The following is a 14,824-nucleotide window of genomic DNA, read 5'->3' as shown; positions in this document are numbered from 1 at the left end:
CAACTTCTTGATAAACTGTTTCTGATCTTGAACTTCTTGGATTTCATTCTGTTGCAAAACTTCCGACTGTTTCTCCTTTTTTCTAAACAACGTTCTTCTTTATTAACGAGCTCCTAGCGAGTTTATAATTTTGTGGTGTTCGTCCGTCCGTCCGTCCGTCCGTTAGCACGATAACTCATAAACGAATGGAGCGATTACGATGAAATTTTGCAGGCGGATTCTTTAGCAAATTTGTAGATCGGAGTTCGTGAATTGGCAATGTAGCCCAAAAAATAAAGTATGCCCTTTTGACATCTCCGTTATTTATGAACCAAATTGCATTAAATTCAATATGCGCATAGCTTTAGTCATATAAAACACAATGCCAATAGTTGAGCCTAATTGATCAGCATTCATAGTGCCCTTTGCGTATCTTGGAATAAAAGCAAATTTAACGCCAGTTTTAAATTTTGGTTTTGCGCATGCGCAATGCCAACTTTCTTATTTATGGAGGCATTTAAATAAAAAATTTGATACATAGGCACTTGGAATAAAACCAAATTTTAGGCATGTTTCAAAATTTTGTTTTGCGCATGCGCAGTGCCAACTTTCCTATTTATGGAAGCAATTAAATGAAATTTCATACATATAAACTTTAAATAAAAGCAAAACTAACATCAGGTTTAAAATTTGGTTTTGCACATGCTGTAGCCATACCCAGGAGCTCGTTTGCTATATTTGTTTAATTTATTAACAATAACATTCGATTAAACCCTTCCATCTACCCCTGTAATCAATCCTATATGTTTTAGTGGGTATGCGCAACAAATGGGAGAGCCCCACATTATTCTGGAACTTACTTCCTTTTAGAGTGCGCATAAGGAGCATTTCCCCACCTATGCACACACAAAATAATAACACCCCTGTGGGTTCGGGGATAGAATAGGCCCACTCTCGCCCTGGAGATCGTAAAAGGCGATCAATTGGCACTAAAAGTGATAAGTCAAGAAAGATTTAACATAAAACTCTAATATAGGTCGTATTTTTGGGCTCAAAATCACAAAACTAGCCTTTTATCTTTAATCTTAATTACCTTAAAGTGACAATAATCCAAAACTTTTGTATGTAACTGCCATTTGCACTCCTTTTAACTAGTGACATGAAGATCTTCTCTTAAGCGACGAACGCTTTTTCGTAAATGGGAAAATACGATTGCGCTTAAACCGACTTAACGTTCACTTTTAAACACGACGCTTAAATACAGTTGCGTTTTAACGTGCTAAAGACTCAATTCATGCGTCCTCATCTTGAAATTTAATTAGCGCACGCAACAATAAGATAACTTCTTATCTACGACTGGAGAAAAACATGAGATACACTTTCACAAATATACTACGCAAATAATTTCCAGATGTTTGAACCAAACGTTATAACAAAAGACATGATCGGCGGTACGCTCAATCCCAATCCGTTACCACATCCTGTTCGCCATGTGAACGTGTTTCAAACTATTTGATAAGGGCAGGAAACTATTTGACACGTATCAAAAAATGTCTGCAGTTCTTTATAATACGCGTTTTAAAGGTGAATTAGAAAGCCGTCGTTGTTTCTGCGAATGGCACACAATCTTCCGTATTAAATGACATGGTCTAATGGTCTAATTTAATTTAATTTTTTTTCTATTAAATTGTTGTATCAATGGTTACTAAATACGTATATAAATCGTTAATTGTGCTAGCTAATTATTTATGTATTTACAAAAAATCTTTGCCCAAAAAAAACTATGCTATACATCATTGAATTCAGAATAAAAAGAGTCTTAAAAATATGATTTCGGAATGTCAATTAAGAAAATTAAGTGGATGATAGTTCTGCAAAGACTAAATGTTGGATTAAAAAATTAACCTAGAAATTACCACAAATAAAAGTTTCTGTGAAGAAGTGTCATTGGTTTTCCAACTTCAGAAAAAAATATTTGGTAAAATAGAAATATCCGAATTTTCAGGAGTTTATTTTTAGGCCTTTGATTGCGCAACTTTTCCCCTAACCAAATTTGTATATCTTGCCGTTTCTAGAATGCCCATAGAGGCACTCCTTGTCTCGGGCATAGGGTATATTGATTATTAACCTGTAATTTCTAAAAAAATGCGACAATTCCACACTTTAAACATTGTCTTGCTTGCAAAAAAACGCACATCCACTTGTTTAGCTTAACTTGTACTGAAATCAACGATTAGTTATTTACATAAAAGTCAGGAAAATGTCACATTGCGAGGAAATGTTGATGTACGAGGTCCTTTTGGGGCCAAGTACTTTAATTTCCGAGTCAAGTAATGTCATTTTACTGACGAGTCTTGTATTAAATTTTACCGGAAATCGTGTTTTAATATAACATTTCAATTTTTATATAGAACTTTTGATTAATGTCAATCTGTTCTGAAGGTTTCAGGACGATTTTGGGCAAAATGAATTATTATTAGTCCAAAACACGTGAAGATTTTCCACTAATTCACAAACATTGTGCTATGCGCCTTGTTACTTGCAGAACTGCAGCTATACCATTTGTTTTTCCCCTTGGAAATAAATTTACCCTCAAAACGATCTCCTTAACTCCGTGGACATACATTATAACTCCATTTTTGCGATTTTGATTGTAATAATTCGAGAATAATACGGACTTGAAGGTAATGGATAAGTGGTTTTGACCATAGGCAAGTATGAATATTCTGTTACACTTCACACCTTAAAACCGCATGGTATTTTGTACTTCTATCGGGAGCAGAATACTGGTTAATTTACAAACCTAAAAGTGCATGAAAATTCGTTAAAAAATATGCCCTTATAGTAAAAAATTTGAAATGTAAACGAGTCCCCCAAAATTAATTAAAATCGGCCCCACCTACAAGAGCAACTTTAAGAAGCAAAAAATTAATCCAATCGAAGGCTCTTCTTCGAAAGGTCATGATGAAAACAAGTTGCCACTTCCGATTATTTGTAATTTTTGACAAAATGGCTCGTGGAAAAACTTGTCTGTAGGAGAACCTAAGACTCAATTGTCCAGTTCAGTTACGAGCAATGTTTTCTGATCTCGCTTCTTAGATTTTCCATTTTTGCTCGTAGAAGTAGATAAAAACGTAGACTTTTCCGAGAAGAAGACTATTAATTATACAAGTAAACAAAACTGTTCGCACATCCATAGAGTTTCCAAGGGGGAATATTCTAGGAAGTTACAATATTTTTAAAGTCTATTTTTCTAGCATTATTAGTCACCAGTACTTCAAATCATATTTTCGTCTAGAATGACTATACGTTAACGTGACTGAAGTGATTGACCTATGGTACCCCACGCAGCGGTAAGCGAAATTACTGCCGCGGCTCACTGGGAGGGTGTTAAACAACAAACATCATAATTTCACCACTAATAGCGTATGATTTCCAAAATAGAGACAAACGGGCCGGCAACCTTTCCAAAAACCCATTTTCTCACTTCAGAATGGCATTTCCGTTGCAAAGTTAAATCGAAAGAGCAACGCACCTTTGACGCTATTTTGAAATCGTTTTGTATAAGCACAAATTCTATTTTATTGTTTATACTGTGAGGAAATTAAACAGAAATTCGTACAGCTGCTGCAGAACTAGGTGCTTCAAAATAAAATTGGTTTAGTAAACTTATTCAAAAGAATCGCGTTATTTTATATTTTTGTTGTCACATCATGTTACAATGGAAGTTTTGGCATTGGGCATTTAAAATAAGCGATTCTGGAAATGTTTAGAATTGATCTACTCGTAAGTTTAATTTTTAGCTGTTTGAAAAAAGCTAAAGCGATTCGAAGGAGTGCGTATAGATACTTAGAATAGAGAAGAACATCGATTTTAAGATAGGGGTGCTAACTTACAATCAAGTTAGCACCCCACTTTTTCCGATTGAAATTTTATTAGTCACATCAAAAATTATAAATTAGACTAATTTGTACCCAAGTCAGATTTTCATTGTTTAAACAATTTTTTTCTAAAAAAGGACAATTCTGCGAGCAATTCTCGGAATTAGTAAAAATTTTTACTATTTATTACTGTTTTATAAAACAATGTGTAGCCAAAAAAATCAAGATGGCGGTCAAAATGGCGGTAGAAACTTGCGTTACCTAATTTCTTTAATTGCGAAGAAAAAATTTGCATTTTTTTATATGGTGGTGGTACAAATAGGTTAAAATGACTTTGTGTACCTACCATAGTTAATAATAATCATTTGCGAAAAAGATCAAACAAAAAGTTTCCCAAAATGCCGGTATTTTTATGGCTTGATGATATTTTAATAGCAAATTATCGTAATTTTTTGAGTGCAGGGAAGTATTAATAATTTAAATTTACAAATAGAACGCCAAATATTGTTTATACAGCGTTTAAAACACGCACGTAATTACCTAAGGACCTTCCGGCACGGCGACAACGCAACGCGCGTAGATTACCGATACCGCGTTATTTTTTTTACATTTTATTCTTCGTTTTTTTTAATAAACAAAACCTGGTACAATTTTTGTAGGTTATACACAGAAAAATAAGGTATTTAAAATATTTTTTAATAAAAATTGTAGGTTGCTAATTGAAAAAAAAAGTTTGATGCCGTTGCGGCTCTCCAAAATCCGTCGAGTAACTAGAGAAGAAAGTAACGTTTTTCAACTCGAGTTCAAGGTTTGACACAGTAGTAAAAAATAATTTCTTCTCAAGTTTAGCAAATATTTTTTTCTGAAACTACAATTAAAATTGAAAAATTAACGTATGCAATAATGAAGTTTGACACATAGCAATCTAAATACAGGTATGTTTCGATTTTTAAAAGTCATTATTAAGATTAACGTAGCAATTGGTTTTTACTTTCTTCACTAGGGAGGAAAATCACATTTTATATTATACTTATTTATTTTATATATTTTATTCACCCTTTTTAGAGACCAAAGTAGTTGTTTCTAAAGTAGTTTCAGAAAAAAAATTTATTCTTTAAAAGTTGCTTAAAATGATCTAAGATGTCCAAAAATGGTAATCGGTTAATTACATCAGCAAAATTAAAATCAATAGTCTTGAATTCTTGATGTTTTTGCTCATTTCTAATTGTTTTAAATTTTGAATGAAATTTGAATGAAATTATGAATTTAAACGAATAATTATTTTAATACCACCCTGTATATCGCATACAAAGAGTCAAACTAAGCGCCATACTGTCCCCGCCATCTCTGTCATTTTTGAAAAAGTGTAAATAAAGTTATTGTATTTCTTTTTCACTTGAGCAGGCACTTTGCAAGCAAATTATAATTTTTTTGCTCACTTAAAATAAACTAAATCAAGAATACTACAAAACTCGGTATTTGGAGCGCCATTGCAGCCGCAGTCTTAATTTTTATTGGCTTCAAAATTGTTCATAAAATAGTAATAAGTGGAAAAATGTATACGTTATATAAAAATCATAATGACATTCTTGTTAAAAATGTGAAAGTGTGGTTTAGTCGCCATTTTGACATCCATCTTGATTTGAGGCCTTACTAGCCGGAATTCGAGGTGGTGGCAGGCAAAATCGGATTCAGCAGTGTCCAATTACCACAAAAACACATTAAAATTCTGAAAAAAACTGAACTGTGCATATTTTCGTATCTCTTGTGGAACGTTTATTTCATGATTTGGATTCGCTTATTTTAGATTGAAGTGTAAATGGGCCTTACGTATTTTTCTTTTATTATTAATAAATCATGTTTACTTATGTTCTTCCTTATTAACACACCCGTTTACTTACAAAAAAAATATAATTTAGACAGTGCGTTATTTATTTTATATTACTGGGCAAAAAGCAGGTACCTCCAATATATATATATTTTTTTCTTAAAACTGAATAATCAAAAAAGAACAAAGAAAATCTTAATCACCGTTATTTACAGCTACGCGTCATTAAAAAAATTTAAATATATGGTTTTATAGAATACAAATTTATAGCAACGTTTTTTACGCCTCCTGTAAAATTTTAAAAAGTGGAGATACCCGGTTCTTGCACTGGACCCCTCATTACTTGTTACATTGTTTGGTAGAATAAATTTAATTACCTGGCCAGTAGGGGATCGCGCTTCATTTTACTTGAAGACAAAGGGGCAAATTTGTACAGAATGAATAACATAATTTTTATGGTTAAGCAAAACTCTTGCCTCTGGATGGTAGAATCTCCCGTACCATACAAAAAACGTGAACTAGGCCTAAAATGTGAAAGTAATACATGAAACTAAACAAAAACGAATACAACGCATTTCAATACTAACGGACATAAGAAGCACAAATTCAATATTGAAAGATTTGGACCCGATAATGTACTGGTATTAAGTTGTAATCCCCAAATAACCCTTAAATTAAGTTTCTGCGTCTTTACACAAAACGATCACAGATTTTAGTTTCTTAGAGGTTCACGTCGGCGGTGGCGTTTGCAACTTGAAAAGTATATTCTCGTAACTTTTGCTATATACAGCACAACTCGCAGCAATGTTTATTAAGACACCAATTCATCAGTTATACGGGACGAACTGGAATTATACTAATAAAAAACGTATACTATGAACACCGAATCCTTGCCATTTCTGTGCGCTGCTGCCATGTAATGCGGCGTGTTCTCCTGCCGTTCCTCGCATTTCCTCATTTCGGTCGTATAATACTTCGTGCGGAAGATATTAAATAAATTACTACGATTACTGTTTGCACAGAAATGACGAAAGGATTCTTAAGGAAACTGGAAAAAAAGCAATTATTATGCACCAAATTCTATAAACGAACCCCAGAAAGATAAAGATAGAACATCCAGTCTTCATTTTTAGAAAGTAGTGGATTTTATTGAATAACAGAATTGCTAAGTGTACAATTTATTGTACATGTAATGTAATGTTATCTTTTACGAAACGTTTGGAGATTGTAGTGTAGTGTAGTGTAGTGTAGAACTTTTCCCGCAGGACGCAAGGGGAAAAAGTTATTGGGGAAAAACCGGAGGAAGGTTAGACATTTTTCAGTTTTCCCCCGTACTCCTCTTTTCGCAGGTCGAAAACTTGAGAAAATGTGAAATAACCATCCAACATATTTTTCCAACCTGTCGACTGGTGTTTGCGCAGATTTTCTCATTTAATTCATTTTTCTTGGTGTGAGAAGTTTTCTCTCTATCTTTGGAATCATATGTTTCTACTTTGTATCTCTTTAGGCAAGTCTTTAGGTGATCACACCTTCCACGAATTTGTAATTTTAATGAGACTTTTGCCATTATGTGGGATTGCAAAGAAACTTACTTTCATTCGCCTCCGGGCCGAATGTAATCTTCACTAGAAATGAATATTTTCCACAATATTACAGCCCTCCAGTTACTTTTCTTTTGTTTTGGAATTTATTATTATTTCGTTCGCCTACAGCGTTTGTCTTATACTCGTATTCAATCCCCAAAACGATTTAAATACTATGCAGACCAGTGTAGTCTTTCTTGTTCAAAGCACGGACAAAGCTTTTTATTGCGTTAAAAATTTCAGAAAATAAACTTGTAACAGAAGCTATTACGCAGTAACAAGGATGATACGTCTCTAATCCTCTTTACGAACACGTTACAAAACACTCGGCTTAGTTGAAGTATCGCCCAAATGAAATATGGATCACGTAACGTTACGTTTCTTTAATAATATTTTATCCCAATTCCGCGTAATGACGATCAGTTCGTCTTCCCTTATACACGTGGGGCACCCCGTTGAGTACGTTACAGAACGGACCTGTGACCCTCCGTTGCTACGGTTACCCACCCGGATGCGTACGTTACGCACAAAAGTCCGTTCGCTTACCTACAGGCCAGTACGCTCCTTTTTTCTCCCTGCTTTATCCCGCAAGTTTACCGACGGGCATCCGTTTAAAGTTTTCGGGTGTTTATCATTAATTCGCTTCGGGAGAAAAAGAAGCTTTAGTTTCGTAAACTGGTCTTTTGTTTGCTCCGCTCCGATATCTGTCAGATACAGACGGAATCTGAACCTGAGAAGGTTTGAAATTCCTTTCCGATGATTTCCACCACTCGGAAATACTCCACGCGTGAAAATAAATGGAAATGCGATAGCCCCCGCTTACTAACAACAGGGGGTCCCTACAGACATCCGAAACAAAATATTGCCCAAATCACTGGAATATGTGTTCGGGAAAATGGAAAGTGTAACGTGATAAAAAAAATGGAAATAGTGATTTTTATACACCTACAGTTGGTTATTCTCCCGTTAGCGCGACTTCAAACCCTCCAGACGTAAATAAATTATTCAGATTCGTATGGTCAATGTTAATAAAGATATGGTAACGGAAAGCAAACTAAAGCGTTAGGGCCCATTTACGGTTTCTCCATATAACAAAAACCTTTTGACTTTTTCTTATAAGCGGTATAAATATAGAAAAAAGCTTTTAGAGGAAACGCAATAAAACAATAGAAACGTAACCTAAATCTATATCTACCCCACTGAGGTTTTAGACGGCTCGTTTCTTATACTCGAAGATGTAATCGCGATTTCATTTGAGAATTGGGGCGTATTAGTGATTACGTTGGAAAATTTTACCCAAAATCGTCCTGTACATACATTTTACTTACCTTATTGTAATTCTAATATTTTGAAGAATTCGCCATTTTATAGAATGTGTAAGTATTGTAACATGTTTTCTAAAAACTATGATATCTTGTATTTGCCAAAAGTTCAATTTTTAGATTTTCATTGTTAATAATTAATATTATAAGAAATGTTAAATATTTTTTGTCTTTGTTATATAGTGTATTTTTAAATTTATTGTTATTCTACTCATATATTTAAATTTCTCTTTTTGTTATTTGCTTGCTTATTTGTTATATGGATTTTGTCCGTTAATTGGATACTCATCTGTTGGGCAAAATATACATTATTATTATTATTATTGTAACCTTCATTTTCATGCCTACTTTCTGTCAGGAAATTTAAGTTTCCATGACAGAGGCAGAGCAGACTTCTATTGGCGACACGAGAAAGAGAAACAGCGATTCGAGCTTTAAGAAACTTTTGGGTGCCCAAAGTCGACTACCCCTCGAAGCGCGCCGTGCAAAAGGTGGTCCATTTCGCCCCTCCAAGAATATTTTTCAAGCTGCCTCGAAAATTCAAAATTCTTTCTTTCCTTTACGTGAAATACCAGTTATCCTGCAGAATTTTCAAGCTTTCAAGCGTAGAAGCCTTCAGCTTTCGAGACTTCAAGACCTCGAACCCTCAAATCTTCAAACCCTTACGCCGTCAAGCCTTCAATCCTTCAAACCTTTAAGCCATCAAGCCCTCAAACCGCCAAGCCTTCAAGTCCCCAAGCCCTCAACCCCTCAAGCCTTCAAGTCCACAAGCCCTCCAGCCCTTAAGCCTTCAAGCCCTCAATATATATAGATTCAGTCTTCAAGCCTTCAATCCCTTAAGCAGTCAAACTTTCAAGCCTTCAAACCCTCAAATCTTCAAGCCCTTACGCCGTCAATCCTTCAAGCCTTTAAGCCATCAAGCCCTCAAACCGTCAAGCCTTCCAGTCCCCAAGCCCTCAACCCATCAACCCCCCAAGCCTTCAAGTCCACAAGCCCTCCAGCCCTTAAGCCATCAAGCCCTCAATATATATAGATTCAGTCTTCAAGCCTTCAATCCCTTAAGCAGTCAAACTTTCAAGCCTTCAAACTTTCTGCTTTCAACCCCTCAAGCCCTAAAGCACCCAAGCCCTCAAGTCCTCAAGCCTTTACGCTGTCAAGCCTTCAAGCCCTCAAGCCTTCTGCCTTCAGGCCTTCAGGTTTTCTTCCCTTCACGCCCTCAAGCCTTCAGGACTTCAAGTCCTCACGTCTTAAAACATTCAGGCCTTCAGGTCTTCTTGCCTTCACGTATTCAACACCTTCAAGTCTTCAGGTCGTCCAAGCCATCAAGCCTTCAAACCCTCAAGCTTTCAAGTCCCCAAGCTGTCAATCCATAAACCCCACAAGCTCTCAAGCCTTTACGTCGTCCTTCATCCCCTAAAGCCCCCAAGCCCTCAAGTCCTCAAGCTCTTACGCTGTCAGGCCGTGAATCAAGCCTTCAATCCTTCAAGCCCTTACGCTGTCAAGCCTTTAAGCCTTCAAGCCTTCTGCCTTCACGCCTTCAGGTCCTCAGATCTTCTTGCCTTCGCGCCTTCATACGTTCAGGCCTTCAAGCCTCCAAGCCTGTAAGCCCCAGGCACTCAATCCCACCAGCCCTCAAGCCTTTAGGCCTGCAAACCTTCTTCAAGCTTTTAATACTTCAAGCCTTCAAGCATTTAAGCCTTCAAGCCTTTACTGCTTTTTGTGGGGGGCCCAAAATCTTGATTTAAACTTTAACTCTTGCGCCATTATCGTTTTTTAGAAATCCGAAAAAACATTAGAGGGGGGGGCAAGTGAACGTAGCCCCCCCCCCCTAGTACGTATTTTGTCCCTTGTAACTAGGTCACCTGATACATTTGGTTATGCGCTCAATTGCGCCACTTGAATTAACGCTAGCGCCATTACGGTTAAGCCGTGACAAATTTTGAAAAAGTGGGGGGGGCCAACTTAACGTTTTTTAAAGTTACTTTTTTTTAACACCTTTTCATACGAAATTGTACTCTCAGGTATGCGCTGAAATGCGCCGTAAAAAGATATCTTTGCGCCATTATTGTTTTTTGGTTATCCTTAAATATATTTGGGGGGGGGGGGCAAGTGAACGGAATCCCCCATAACGCATTTTGCTACCGGTATTTCTGCCACTCGATACATCTGGTTATGCGCTCAATTGCGCCACTTGAATTAAAGCTAGCGCCATTACGGTTAAGCCATAAAAAATTTTTAAAAAGTGGAGGGTCTAACTTAGCGTTTTCAAAAGTTATTTCCGGAAGTGCGTCCATTTTGAAAATATTTTACATCGATTCGGCCTTCGGAGTAACTCCTAAGTACAAATTTTTAAAAACCTACCTATTTTACTTTCCCAGAAACGTTTAACTAAAGCTCCCAAAAAAACACCCTGTATAGTGTTTCTGAAACACTATAATGGTGCAAAGATTTTTGTTTACGGCGCATTTTAGCGCATGATGAAATGTACGATGTAGTAGAAAAAACATGTTAAAAAACGTAACTTTTGAAAACGTTAAGTTAGCCCTCCCCCCCACTTTTAAAAATTTTTTTTTGACTTAACCGTAATGGCGCTAGCTTTAAATCAAGTGGCGCAATTGAGCGCATAACCAAATGTATCAGGTGACCTACTTACAAGCGACAAAATACGTACTGGGGGGGGGGGCTACGTTCACTTGGCCCCCCCAAATGTTTTTTCGGATTTCTAAAAAACGATAATGGCGCAAGAGTTATTATCGGTGGCGCATATGAGCGCATAACGAGCGCATTCATTTCAAAATAATACGACTATGAAATCTCTCAGTGGGGGGGCCAAGTTAACGGACCCGTCGTTATTGAAATTCACTCCGACAATGGAACCAATTTTATAGGCGCTAGGGCTTGTTTAAATGAACTATACAAATTCATCTTATCTCCAGAATATAATGATGCTGTCCGAAATGAATTAGCTAAACGGGAAATTGAGTGGAAATTGATACCGCCCTCAGCATCACATATGGGTGGACTGTGGGAAGCAAACGTGAGATCCGTAAAAACCCATTTAAATAAAATCGTACACAATCAGCTACTAACGTATGAGCACAGACAACATAATACTACAGACGGTCCGGCGCCGGCCCAAAGTACAGCGGCCCACCGGGCACTTGCCCGGTTGCCCGCCGGCCCAGTCCGCCACTGCGTCTGGGCGAAGTGCTGATAATCTTTGCAGGTACACATATAGAGCAAATATCACTTCATATTCGCAATTACGTATTACCATTGTATTTTTTTTTTTCGAAAAAAGTAGCAATTTTCGAATTAATATTTCCCTCATATGTAATAAATCCCATATGAGGTGTGAATTATCGGTCAATTACCTACAGCGGTAATTGCATTGCATTGTAGAAAACGAAAGAGTCCTGCGATAATTGCACATTTCATGGGAATACACTGACAATTTTACAAGTAGGTAAACGTGAGTTCGTAATGTTTATTCGGGAAATGTTCCCGCGAACTACACTCGTGCATCAAAATAAACCTGATAATTTTTTACGTTTGCAGGTTTGCTTTAGGTTATTATAACGAAATTAATATTTACTTCACGTCAGTACCACGAAATTAATATTTACTTCGAGTTGCCTGGTATCACGAAGTTAATATTTACTTCGAGTTAGTACTACCACAAAATAAATATTTTTTCGACATACCATATTTAATTTTAATATACTGTCCAGGGCCGTATTTAAGCGGTGGCGAGATGGGCGGCCGCCAAGGGCGCAATTACCGAGGGGCGCAATATTGGTACTGAAGAGACATTGCAATAGACGATGGTCCTCCAGGCGTCAAGCCGTGACGGCTCTTAAGAACAACTTATTATCAGTACACAACATTTTAAAGAATATGACTGACAGTAGTGTCTTGGAAATTCCCAGCTGTTTTCCTATTAAGAGACTGAAAAGAATCAAAAGAATGACTGGTGAAATGGCTGACGATGAATCCCACTTGTTGATTGCTGAAAAATCTTTTCAGAGAGAGTGTTTTGTTGTGTTTGATAGGATTAAAAGTGAAATGGATAAAAGGGCAAACATCTACCATTCGGTTTCATCTGACTTTAGGTAATTTTTTATCCGGAAAGTCTAAGTGAGTTTTCTGATTCTCTTCTTAAAAAGTGTGCAGCTGATCTTGGTACTAAGTACGCCAAAGATTTAGATACATTAGAGCTTGTGAACGAAGTAGTTATTAAGCGGAAGAGCAAAGTGATGGAAGCTTTATAGGGGAGTCGATGGTGTCCGTCTGCCCGTGAACACGATAACTGTCAAACGCTTGGACCGATTTGGTTCAAACTTTACACAGTTGACCTATATGCCACAAGTAATAAGCCTATTGAAAGTGGGTCAAATCCAATGACTCCGTGGGGTCACACCGAGATGCTCTGTCGCTTTTTTAAACGCTCTTTATGGGTTTATTTTCAAGTACCATGCTAAAGAGCTGATAAGCGACATCAATGGGCCTCCCATTTGGACGTCCTAAACATTATTTCTGATTATGACTTAAGAGACGCTTATCCGAATATTGAAATTGCGTTGCGGATATTTTTAACAATGCCTGTCAGTGTGGCTTATTGTGAACGGTCATTTATCAAGTAAAAAATGACTTTCTAACCTTTAAGTATACAGGGTGGTGCACGGTAAGTAGGAACATAGAGATTTAACATGGGAAATTAGTTTTATGCAAAATCCTGCTCTCCTGTACATTTTACAGAAAAAACTGTAGAGGTTAAATTTGTTCAGAATTAAAAGATGCATACAAAACTGTTTTTACATGTTTTATTAAGCTTTGGGTATACCCACAAATTTAAAAATAAGTTTTTACATTTCTGTTATTAGCAGCAATAGCTATGACTTTTGTTATTTTATGAATTGCCATTAATAACAGAAATGTTGAAATTTATTTTTAAATTTGCGGGTATACCAAAAAGGTTAATAAAACATGTAAAAACAGTTTTGAATGAATTTTTGAATTCTGAACAACTTTAAACTCTACAGTTTTTTCTGTAAAATGTACAGGAGGGCAGGATTTTGCATAAAACTAATTTCTCTATGTTCCTACTTACCGTGCACCACCCTGTATATAGTAATCACCCAATTTATAAAACCAAATTGTAGTAATTTGTAATAAAAAACTAACAATATGTTTGATTACTGAATAATTTTTACTTGTCATTTATTGCCCTCAAATATTTAAGTGGCTTTTCGTTTAACCCCCTAGTGCCAGGGGCGCAAATTTTAGGTTTCGCCAAGGGCGCGACCATATCTAGATACGGCTCTGATACTGTCTCTTCTACGCCTTCGTACCTTCGTATCAGTCCTAGCATTGACAAACATTTTATTTTGTTCTAAAGTATAATTAGTAATAATAAAATTTATTTTTGTTTTGATCCTCAAGTTTTTGCAGTACATACATGTAGGCAGGGCCATGTGAAGGGGGGGGGGGGGGCAGGCCTCGGACGCCATGTCTGGGGGTCGCTGAAGTCGCCCGTTGTCGCCTTCGGCGGGAGCGTCAAAGGCGTGAGTGAAAGATTTACCACGAATCATATAAACCAATCCGTACATACGCTTGTCTTGTTTCGTATTTTATAAATTCAGAATCAGTAAACATTAAAAACTGTCGCGTTTATAAAGTCGGTAATTCCATGGAGTTAGGAAATCAAACAAAAGCGCCTGCACTTATTGCTATGTTTGATCTCAAATTGCCATGGCACCACTGATTTTCTTAAAAGCGCCAGTTTTTAGTTATCCAATTTCTGGGTTTCAAAGTTCAGAGAATTAAAAGCTATGGATTCCTAATTTTTTTCTCTGCAAAAAACCTAAATATACTTTCTCTCTAAAATAATTAGGGAAGTCAATAATCAAAAATGAAAAAATTACTATTCCTATGGTGCGCTGTTCAAGTCACCACCCGGTATAATAATATATTTCTTATGGAAAAACAAAAATTATGTTTATTATTCTAATAAAATCTTTCCCTGTCCAACCTCATAATTTTATATTTGGAGGGGCGCCAAATTTAGTTTCCGCCCTTGTATATAACCAAACCCGCTCCATCCATTTTATGTTTAGAAAAGAGAAAAATGAAGAATTAAATATTTGTAATTTATGATGTTATACAAGTGAGCGCTTATCTTATCTGTACGTAAAGGTCGGCGTTATGAAGCCGAGGAAATAAGGTTTGAGT

The sequence above is a fragment of the Photinus pyralis genome, unplaced genomic scaffold, assembly GCF_008802855.1.
Source record: "Photinus pyralis isolate 1611_PpyrPB1 unplaced genomic scaffold, Ppyr1.3 Ppyr1.4_LG9, whole genome shotgun sequence".
Classification (NCBI taxonomy): Eukaryota; Metazoa; Arthropoda; class Insecta; order Coleoptera; family Lampyridae; genus Photinus; species Photinus pyralis.
This window is presented reverse-complemented; position numbering follows the sequence as displayed.